Raw genomic sequence first — 11,920 nt, 5'->3', positions numbered from 1 at the left:
TAATATCTAAAATATGTAAGGAACTCATACAACTCAATATCAAAAAAATCCCAATAACTCAACTTAAAAACGTGCAAAAAACCCTAAATAGACATTTTTCTAAAGAAGACATATAAATGGCCTACAGGTATATGAAAAGATGCTCAACATCACCAATCAACTGGGAAAGGCAAATCAAAACCATAGTGAGATATCACCTCACACTTGTTAGAACGGCTATTATCAAAAGGCAAAAGACAACAAGTATTGGTAATAATATGGAGAAAAGGGAACCCTTGTGCACTGTTGGTAAGAATGTACATTGGTACAACCATTATGGAAAACAGTAAGGAAGTTCCTCAAAAATAGAAGTACCATATGATCCAGCAATCTGACTCTGGGTATATACCCAGAGAAAATAAAATATTTCAAAGAGACATCTGCGCTCCCATGTTTACTGCAGCATTGTTCACAATAGCCAAGATGTGAAACAAACTAAGTGTCCATCAACAGATGAACAGGTAAAGAAAATTTGGTATGTATATACAATTGATTATTATTCTGCCTTTAAGAAAGGAAATCCTGCCATTTGTGACAAAATGGATGAGACTGGAGGACATTATGCTAAATGAAATAATCGAGACAAATATTGCATGATCTCACTTATATATGTAATCTTAAAAAAAAGAAGTTGAGCTCATAGTAACAGAGAGTAGAATGGTAGATACCAGAGTCTTGGGGGAGGAGGGAAAAGGGGAGATTATTGATCACAAGATAAAAATTTCAGTTATAAGATAAAGAAGTTTGGGGACATAATGTACAGCATGATGACAATATTAATAATGTATTGTATACTTGAAATTGCTAAGAGAGAAAATCCCAGGTGTTCTCACCACAAAAAAATAGTAACTATGGAAGACTGATGGATATGTTAATTAGTCTGATTGTGGTAATCGTTTCACATTTTATACATATATCAAAACATCATGCTATATACAATTTTTATTAGCCAAAAGTAAATACATCAAAAATTTTTTTGAACATATGACTATCAGAAACCTCTAAGGAAACAAGTTGGTTGGGTCCCAGTCAAGTGGGGGTAATGAGAGAAGAGAAGAAGGGCAACCCAGAGCAGAAGAGGGTCCAAAACCATGATCATGGGAATAGAACTGCCTTGTTGGGGCTTTGATCCTACCTCACATAGTCCTGGATCATAGGCAGTAGGAGCCAGCCAGGATCAGCCAGAGCTAAATAGAAGCTTCAGGGTAATATCCAGGCAGGAATGGATCCTGGAACTCGTGAGGAAAAGGAGAACACAAGAGGTGCACGTAGGTGGGCCGACACCTAATTATTTGTTTACTTCTCCTTTTATCCCATTAAGTCAGCAGCTCTCAAAACTTGGTTCCTGATTGGCAGCATCAGCATCAACTGGTAACTTCTTTTTTTTTCCTTTGAAGTAAAGAGTGGAATTTAATCTTTATTTACAGGACGCTACAAGATATGAAATTCCACATAGAAATAAGAAACCCATTGAGAGGAGAAGCGTCATACGGTATGTACAGTTTGGAACTGTTCAAGTATAATTTCGTTGTAAAAAGCATTACAATAACAAACCACGTTTAAAAAGAGTTTTTAGTAGGGCTTCCCTGGTGGCGCAGTGGTTGAGAGTCCGCCTGCCGATGCAGGGGACACAGGTCGTGCCCCGGTCCGGGAAGATCCCACATGCCGCGGAGCGGCTGGGCCCGTGAGCCATGGCCGCTGAGCCTGCGCGTCCGGAGCTGTGCTCCGCAACGGGAGAGGCCACAGCAGTGAGAGGCCCGCGTACCACAAAAAAAAAAAGAGTTCTTAGTGGAGAAACAGTAAGACAAACTTATACAAAATGTAGTAGGCAACAAACAACTTTATGCCTCAGATGTACAATCTAAAAGTTGAAGTTCCCAGCAGTGCCATCCTGAACTTGGAATGTATAGCCTTCAGAGGTAGTTTCTGGCACAACATTTTGATCTTCGTCTTCCTCTGCAGAGAAATACTTCTCAATCAGGTTTAATGAAGCTTTGTACACAGACTCATTTTCATGGTTTTGTATAGCTTAAATTTTGTCCAAACCTCCATATTCTTCAATCATTATACTAAGTTTCTCAGTTTTGCCTAGTTTCTCAGCAGCCTGAAAGGTATTTGAAATGGCATCCAGAATAACAAGAATAATTTTGGTATCTTTCACAGTTAGGAGGTTCATCAACGGCTCTATTATGCCACAACGAACAAGGTATATAATCTGCTCAACCTTTCCACCACGTGTATAGTTGGTCACAGCCTGTACAGCTTCCTTTTGTGTCCTAAAGTCTGCCTTAGAGAGAACGCCAACAAGGAACGGGACTAATCCATGATTTACAACTTGTATCTGGTCCTGCGGCCAGCCGCGATGTTTGACGTTGTCCACGTAGCTTCCTTCTGAATATTAGTTTTGGAGTTTGTTAGCAGTGCTCCTGCATCTATTACAACCTAAGTCTGTTCATCTCTCCCATTGACAATATTCCCTATGGCTCTTTGCGCGGGAGTCACGATTGGCAATTCAGTAGCTCCTAAAAGCTTCACAAGTTTGGGTACAACCCCAGTTTTCACAATCATTTCAATCGGTTCACTTGGACCATCAGTAAGGTAGGAAATAGTCCAGCAGATATCAGCTAATACTTCTGGATCATCATGATGCAGGAGACGACCTAAAGGAGGAAGAATTTGCTCAACAGCATCTAAGGGGGGTGCAGGATTCTTGTTGCAACAAAGATTTGAAGTGTCCAGGTAAGATTATATAAGTAACCACATCCTAAAGATGACATATCAGGAACCGCCAACAGCGGGTCAACCGCACCATACTTGATAACCTGGTCTTGGAAAACTGAACCATCACCTGCAATGTTTCCTAGAGCCCATACAGCCTTGTTCACTGATGTGAGTGTGGGGAGACACCAGCAGAGAAACGAATGCTGAGATAGCACCTCCATCTACCACAACCTTGGTCTGTTCTGATGTCCTAGAAGCAATGTTACTGAGGGCCCAAGCAGATTCAAACTGAATGGGACTACAATCAGTTCTGCCCAAGAAGGTCACAAATTTTGGAATCAATGGGGGGCTGTTTTTTCCTAGAAAGCACTTTCCTAGCAGCTTGGGTAGCTTGGAGCTGGCTTTCCAAATTGTTGCTATTTATGCCTTTGACAGCGTTATCAACAGACCAATTTACAGTGCCCTGGTTGTTGTGGTTTTCCTGCAGTGGAGAAGTAGCATCATCAGGAAAAGAGCTGACATTTCTCCTTTCAGCATCTGGTCCTCCTTCTTAGCTTTCCTCAGCTCCACATTAATAACTTCTATTTGGTGCTGCCTCATTTCTGTACTGCCTTTCCCCTTGTTCTTGAATCTGTTAAGGCAGGCAGCTGGCAAATTAGCATTCTCATTGGTGGACATGGTTATGAGACAAAGGGAGAAAGCTACACAGACAGCTTAAGCTTCCACAGGAGGTGGTATGGGGTGCACAGGCTGTGGGTCGGTTGCCCTCAAAACATCCACCACGGTCAGCCCAAGGATGGTGTCAACTGGTAACTTCTTAGAAATGTAAATACTCTTCTCCATCGCAAACTTACTGCACCAGAAAGTCTGGGGGGGTTGGGCCCAGCACTCTATGTTTTAACAAGCATGACCGATGATTCTGATGCACACTAAAGTTATACAATCACTGGTCTAGGTGATTTTATCCAAGACAAGCAATCATCGGGAAAGAACTGTGCCCTGAGGGAGAGAGACACTGGGTCGTTGAGAGGTAAGGCAAAATCAAGTGTTGGGGAGGAAGAGATGTATAGAGGGCATGGTCTAGCCCAGGTGGCAACATCAGAGGCTCCCCACCCTACCGTATCTCCCTGGAACCTACTCCCTAAATTCAACAGGAGGAGCACAAGTTCTGTAGAAGAAAGACAACAAACCCAACACTTCTTCTTGGTAGAAGAAGCCAAATTAATGGATTGGCTAAAATAAGAATTTTAAGTAAAAGAAAATTTTAATAAAGTATTTATTCACAAAGGAACAAAACAGAATGTTACAAACAAGAACCAGGAACACAATCCTAAGTAGCCCGAATCTGGAGATTCTGAGTATGAAAAATACAATCGTTGAAATAAAAAACTCAAAAGGGGAGTTGAAAAGCACAAAGGATAGCGCCATGAAGAAAGTACCTTAAAAAGATAGGTGGAGTGAATGAGATCTGAATGATACCAGTTATATAAAGTAAAAGCACAGATAAACAGAACAGCACAATATATATTTCCAAAACGTGTGTATGTATACAACTCAATAGATTAAAGAATAGAATAACTAAGGGGATGTGAAATTGGAGCAGGGTTGAAAATGAAGAAGAAAGATAAAATAAAATGAGAAAGGCCTTGAACAGACCACTGATGTACTCTGCTATGACGGAAAATGTGATAAACTCAGGTCTCTGCCTCTGAGGACCAAAAATAAGATCCTTTTTAAAAGAATCCTATTTTTAAAAGTTGTAATGGAATACACAAGATAATAATAGTTGTGTTAGTATAGGATAAGTTTATGGGCATATTTGTCCATAATTTTAAAACATTGTAATTTTTTCATTTTATAACAATATCTAGTCTAAAAATGAATGCTTTCCTCTAGGAAGTAATTTATATGCTGAGATACTCTGATTTTAATCAATTTATACATTTGCATTATTGAACTGACTTTTTTTGCAGTTTGAATCACATGAAAAACAGTACCTTCAACAATGCAATGCCATTTTAAGACATTAATCCTCAAGATAATAATACAGACTTTCCAGTCAGTAAATGTCATCCAAAAAGAGAAAATTTGTCTTCATTTAAATTATCTAAGCTTCTCAAACTTCTGTGTCAGTTGCTTTGTTTTATTCATAAAAAATTCCTTTTCTAGTGTTCAACCAGGTTAATGATGAACAGCCTTTACATAGTAAGATCAAATTGCCTGACATTTCTCTCTAGACATATGTGAAAATTAGAACTGTCCCAATCTGCATTCTTTTTTTTTTCCAATCTGCATTCTTGACAGCACATTACTTTGAATATTGCATTCAAATCTTGTGTTATTGTGCCAATATATTTTTGAGATGAAATTCATGTAACACAAAATTAGCCATTTCAAAGTATAATTTGGTAGCATTTAGTATATTCACAATGGCATGAAACCATCACTGCTATCATTTCAAAATATTTTCATCATCACACAACATTGTAAATCAACTATACTCCAATATAAAATAAAAATTTTTAAAAATTTTCATCACCCCTGAAGGAGATTCTATACCAGTTTAAATAGTCACTTTCCAGTTCCCCTCCTCCCCTGCCTCTGGCAACCACTTTCAGTCTTTCTTTCTGTCTCTCTGCATTTCTCTATACTGGATATTTCATATAAATAGAATCATACAGTATGTTAGTGTTGCTTTTTTTTTTTTTTTTTTGGTACGCGGGCCTCTCACTGCTGTGGCCTCTCCCGTTGCGGAGCACAGCTCCGGACGCGCAGGCTCAGCGGCCATGGCTCACGGGCCCAGCCGCTCCGCTGCACGTGGGATCTTCCTGGACCAGGGCACGAACCCGTGTCCCCTGCATCGGCAGGGGGACTCTCAACAACTGCGCCACCAGGGAAGCCCTATGCTTTATATTTAAAAGTTTGTTTTAGTCATTTTTGAAAAGACTATTGCTGCTGCGAGTAGTTACGTGATTTACGTTCTAAGCCTCAATAAATTTGTTTGTTCAAGTGCATCTTAATCTAACCTGAGCATCCACTTGGAGAATGCTTTTTGTGGTCTGGGGTGACAGGAAGACACAATTTAATTGAGGGCATTCAAAGAAAGGTCAGGGCTAGAGATGAAGATTTGGAAGATATAATCATAGAGGTAATAAATAGAGTTGTGGGAACAAATGAGACCTCAAAAGGAAAAAGAAAACAAAGGTTGAAGGAACAGAACATTAGTGAATGTTTACATTTAAGGGGACAGGGAAATCTTCAACTATGAAGACTTCTCCGACAGGCAGATAGTGTTAAACATCTTCTTTGTGCCACATTTTTCTTTAATCTCTCTAACATAGCTCCTGTCAAACTGTTTCACTTTTTCTTGTTTACCTCCCTGTCCCCGTTATTAGACTATGAGTTTTTTATGAGCTATATTCATCTCTCAATCACAAGCACTAGTTCTGAAACTTAATACATCACGGGTTCCCAAAGGGTAAAGGGATTAATGGATGGATGGATGGATGGATGGATGGATGAAAAGATGAGGGAAGGACATAGAGCGAAGGAGACAAAATGGAGGGTGAAAGATAGGGATCAAACCAGAACAGTGCTATAGAGGTAAAGGAAAGAAAGAATTTTAAGACCTACAATGTAAAAAAACAATCAAAAACCAAGAACAACCAACCCTACAATGTCTCTCATCACCTCTAAAATGTAATAAATCTAAAGCGAAGGGTTTGAAGGTTAACTATCTCAAAAGTACCTCATGAGATCCTTGTTTATGTGTGATTTCTGGTAGTTCTAAATATATCCAGAATTTCAGAATCCAAACTCTTCTCACTTCTGATATTTTGATTCAAGACACCATCAACTCTCACCTGTGTTGTTGCAAATTTCTCCTGAATGATTTCTCTGCTTCCACCCTTGGCTTTCTATAGCCCATTTTGCAAAACAGCAGCCACAGTGATCCTTTGTGAACAGAAGTCAGGTCTTGCCATTCCTGTGCTCAAATCCTTCAGTGATTTCCCTTCTCACTCAGAGTGAAGCCAAAGTCTTTAAAATAGAACACAGTGCCCTACATGACTTCCCACTCTCCTCTACCATCCACCCCAAAATATTGCTTCTCCATCCTCTTCTCCTTCTCCTTTCCCCACTGCTGTCTCTACAGTAGCCACACAGACCTCCGTGTTATTTCTCCAACATTCCAAGTGTGCTTCTGTTTCAGGAGCTCTGTACCTGGAGTTTCCTCAGCCTGGAATTCTCTCTCCCCTGATATCCACCTGGATCATTCCTCATCTTCTTTGCTCAGTTGGCAACTTCTCCTGAGGACTTCTCAGTGAAGCCTTGCCTTCCACCCTATTTAAAATTGTAAACCATCCAGCTCTCCCTCTGCTCCTTCCCTGTTATTTTTCTCCATAGCACGTGTCATTATCTGACATACTTTATTTATTTTTTTTCTTAAACTTTTTATTTTATATTGGAGTATAGTTGATTAACAATGTTGTGTTAGTTTCAGGTATACAGCCAAGTGATTCAGTTACACATACACATGTATCTATTCTTTTTCAAATTCTTTTCCCATTTAGGTTGTTACAGAATATTGAGCAGAGTTCCCTGTGCTGTACAGTAGGTCCTTGTTGGTTATCCATTTTAAATATAGCTGACACACTTTATATTTGTCCATTTCAGTCCCCACATCTGCAAATCCTACTCATCTTTCAAAACCCTCCAGAATTTTACTATGGGTCCTCCCCAACAATGGTGACCCCCAGCATTCGCTCCTGTGTCTGCAGTCTGCCAGACTTGATTCTGCACCATATCACTTCTTACGGACAGTTGGTTATTTCACACTGTTACACTAAATGACCAGGTTTTCACTTGTTTTTACCCCTCAGCAAAGCTGTCAGCCTCTTGAAAGCAAACACCATCACGTGATTCTTTTGTATAGTCTCTCCTGCCACCCAATGCTGTCCTAAACAGATAACATGGTTTGGTTTCAATAAATATTTTAAGGAACGAACAGGTAATATCAATAATACTAGTTACCATTTGTAGACTTATTACCACATGGCAGGCACAGTAACCCAGGAAACGATGTGGCATTATTACCGTTTTGCAGGTGAGAATTGAGTAGCTGGCCCGAGACCTTCAGTCTGTAGGAGACAAAGTAGAGGATCTAAACCGAGGTCTGTTTAACTCCACTGTCCACCTCCATCCCTTCTCCAAAATTAATAACTTCTATTCATTAAGCACTACTATGAACAAGGCACAATGCCAGACACTTTACTCATGTTTTCTCACTTCACCCTCAGAACAACACCATGGGGTAGACATTATCAACTTCGTTCTACAAATGAGAAAACTGTAGCTCAGAGTGTTAAGCCCCTTGGCTAAGAACTTATCCTGCTAAGTGACAGTATCACAGTGTTGACCAGTCCACTTAGTTAAAATGATCATATGAATTGTGCAGGGGCTGCTTTGCAATTCAGACACAGAACAGTTGGAATGAGCAATTATACCGTGAATTCTCTGAGTTTTGTTGGAGCTTATGTAGCTCTTATCAGTAAATTCCAATGATCCCAGAAATTACCTCACTTTGTAGACTATTCCTCTCTCTTAATCTTTCATCAAGTCCTAGTATTTAACGTCTGCAACAGCAGAAAAGTGAATCGACAGGGTGATGACAGTCTCAAAGGGGATTTTCATAATCCCATTTGTTTTGGCCAGGTTTAATTTTAAACTAGAATAAGTGTGTTTCCTTCTCTCATTTGTATGTTTGTGAGTATTGTGTGTGTGTGTGTAAGAGACAGACAGAGAGAGACAGAGACAGAGACAGAGACAGAGAGAAGGACAAAGGACAGAGAGAGGGAGGAAGGGTTAGCTCTTCCTCAATTCCTTAATTCCCAGAGTCTGAAAAAATATAACAGCTAGATCTTGCAAAACCCCTGGATTACCAGTGATAGTCAAGGAGCGCCCCAAGAGGTATCGCTAACCTCCAAGAAGCTCTCTGAAGCCTGCCTTTGAGTGATTGAGGGATTGGGGGACAAAATTCAAATTCTGCCCTTAAGAAATCAGAACACTAGTCTTCAAAAGGAGAAGCCATTGAGAATAGAAAAATAAATTTAAAAATGAAAGGAAGATTTATTGAGCAGGGAACAATGACTCCAAGAAAGAGAGAGAACAGAGAGCCTGAATCACATCTCTCAAACATGGGGCTCAATTGCATGGCTATTAATTCAAACCAGTGAATTTTCCTCCATTGAAAGGATTAGTAAAATGATAGCTCATTTCTCAAGTGCTGCCTATGGCCAAGTTGTGGTGTTTTTTGGGTTTGAGGGGTGTGTGTGTGTCTGTGTGTGTGTCTGTGTGTGTGTGTCCATGTCTGTGTGTGTCGGTGTGTGTGTGTCCGTGTCTGTGTGTGCCTGTGTGTATCTGTGTGTATGTCCGTGTGTGTGTGTCTGTGTGTGTGTGTGTTTAGGAATAGCTTCAGCACAGCACTTCGATCATTATCAAACTACTCCTTTCATAGTATCACAGAGAAGTAATACGGCTTATGGGTTTACACAAAGCTCCAGAGGCCTTAGGGCCCCTCCCCTCTCTTCCTTCAGCCCCGTTTGTCTGCACACAGCCACCCCCTCTGCCTGCCAGTGTGAGACTGCCAGTTGGGACAGAAACAGGAGGATTTCTGAGCCTCAAAAACCTCTGAAGCTTTATCCTCAGCTCAAGTAGAAAGTAGTTATATAAGACCTCTTGAACTAGAAAAAACTGTGCTTTAGTATTCAAATTATAAGTACATGGAACAGCCTGTTTTTCAGATCTGATTCTTTAGAATCAGTTATGTGATTCTTGAGAATCAGTTATTTAAAATTACAACTAGAAATACAAATACAATAAGAGAGAGAGAAGAAAAGTAGAGGAATGAGGGAAGGCAAGAGATTATAAAAAGGAGAGGAGGGAGGAGAGGTAAAGTTTTCCCTGTTAGAAGCCAGGTTGTACTTTTTTATGTTGTTCACTCCTGCCATCTAGTGGTTGTCATGTAGTAATGCTTAAGTCAGATCTCTGAAATCACAAAAAAGTAGAACTTTTTTAAAAAATAAATTTATTTATTTATTTTTGGCTGCATTGGGTCTTCATTGCTGTGCGTGGACTTTCTCTAGTTGCAGCGAGCAGGGGCTACTCTTCGTTGCAGTGCACGGGCTTATTGCGGTGGCTTCTCTTGTTGCAGAGCATAGGCTCTAGGTGCACGGGCTCAGTAGTTGAGGTGCACGGGCTTAGTTGTTCCACAGCATGTGGGGTCTTCCCGGACCAGGGCTCGAACCCCTGTCCCCTGCATTGGCAGGCGGATTCTTAACCACTGTGCCACCAGGGAAGTCCCAACAATAGAACTCTTGAAATAAAGATGTGATGAGTCATTCACCCGACCTCTGTAACAAGTTCCATCCCTTCCTCTGGTCTAGACATGATTGTGAATGGTCCGCGTCTGTTAATGTCCACAGCATTTCAATACAGAGCCAAGGCTCCAAAGATTAAAGAAATTCTAAGAAGTTCCATGATCTCACTTACCCAGTGTCCCAACATTGGACAAGTTCCCAGAAAACTTACATCCTGGAATTCTAGCATTTCAACAAGTTCCTTTTTCTAAATATTGAATGACCCAATATAACTCCATTCCTTGCAAGATATTATTAAACCCAAGAGAAAATATTCTAATAAAATAGAACTATAGTCTCTAGGCACTGATTCAATAATCAAAAACATCCCTTGCCTTTTTTATGCCTGATGGAAAGAGTACCTCGATTGTACATGATATAGTCTCTACTTTTAAATTTTTTTCAAGTTTTCTTTTTAATGAACTTGCTTCAAAATTGTTTTCTCAGAGACAAGACTTATCCATTGCAGGGGAGGAAAAATAATTGTCCTCTACCCTTAGAGGTTCTCGGCTGAGACACACCCCCCCCCATAATAAAAGACAGATTAACAAAAGAAAAACTAACAGAAGTTTAATAACATCTGTACCTCCTGTACACATGGGAGCTACTCAGGAAAACTGAGTAACTCCCCAAAATGGCCCAAGCTACTACCTTAAATACCACCTTCAGCTAAAGACAAAAGAAGACCTTGGGGTTGGGGGTAGTTATGGGAGGTTACTAGGAAAAGCACAGCAAACAAGGGTAAACTTGTTATACAGATTTAAATTGTTGCCTTCTCCTTTGATAAGAGTTTCTGGAGATGTAGAATCACACTCTCCTCCTGGTAGAAAGAGGAGGATATTTCCCTTAGAAATGTAAATGTCTCTTACAAAAGATAACGTCTCAGTTTTCCGAGCTTCACCTGTGTTTGCTGTTTCTTAAAAATAACCAACTCAAAACAATCCATATGTCATAGAGGCATGTTTCGGGGTGGTATATTTTCCTCCCCTTCACCATATCAGTGGTCATCAGGCCATTGTAGGAGGTTCTGCTGCAAATTCAGATGTGCAGACTCAGCTGCTCTGTTGGAGGCTTGCAGTAGCTCTGTGAAGGTAGTAGTACATTGCAGAAATGGCTGAAGGGCTGTGAGATAAAAGTTTTACAAGATTTGGATACCTGCGGTGAGGGGCCTGATCTTTGCAAACAAGGTCCCAGAAGCATTGTTTCTACATTTTTTAAGGGAGAAAAAATACAAGGAAAGCCAATCTGAGAAGTAATGAGCTGCAAGCATGACCAACTCGCTTTCTGGAAGAGAGTTTTGAAAAGGGATAAACCATTCCCAGGTGGATGATAAGCACAGAGCTGGAAAGTGACAGGCTGCAACAGAGAAGCCCAGGGCACATCTTTAAAAAGAGAATCGGGTTGGGGGAGTGTTTGACCTAGACTTTGTCAACCAAGAAATCCAGAAGACTGCAGATAAGAAAAGACTTCATTTGGAGTTTTAGGAATTGCAATTTGAGAGACGGAGATTCAGGTAAAATCAAACGAGTGCTCAGAGAAGGGAAAGAGTCAGGGGTTTATATAAAGGCAAATCCACAAGGCTGTTAAAGTTTTTGGCAAGAATTATGATTGACTCTGATGCGAGAAAGGAAATATTTGTTCTTAAGGGATAAGCTGTCATGAGTTATTTAGGATTAAGGGGTCCAATGAGTACCTTGAGTTTCTGGAATATTGGGCATCTGCCTGGATGACTGTGTTAAGACAAT

The 11,920-nt window shown here is 40.3% G+C and overlaps 1 pseudogene; it reads right to left on the bottom strand.

The window, feature by feature from the left end:
• Nucleotides 1–1,900: 1,900 nt before the first annotated feature.
• Nucleotides 1,901–3,501, bottom strand: LOC101282615 (importin subunit alpha-1-like; annotated as a pseudogene).
• Nucleotides 3,502–11,920: the final 8,419 nt, after the last annotated feature.

The sequence above is a fragment of the Orcinus orca genome, chromosome 17 (genome assembly GCF_937001465.1).
Source record: "Orcinus orca chromosome 17, mOrcOrc1.1, whole genome shotgun sequence".
In the NCBI taxonomy this organism is placed as follows: domain Eukaryota; kingdom Metazoa; phylum Chordata; class Mammalia; order Artiodactyla; family Delphinidae; genus Orcinus; species Orcinus orca.
Note: the sequence above shows the minus strand (reverse complement) of the source record. Positions and strands in the feature narration are given on the sequence as shown.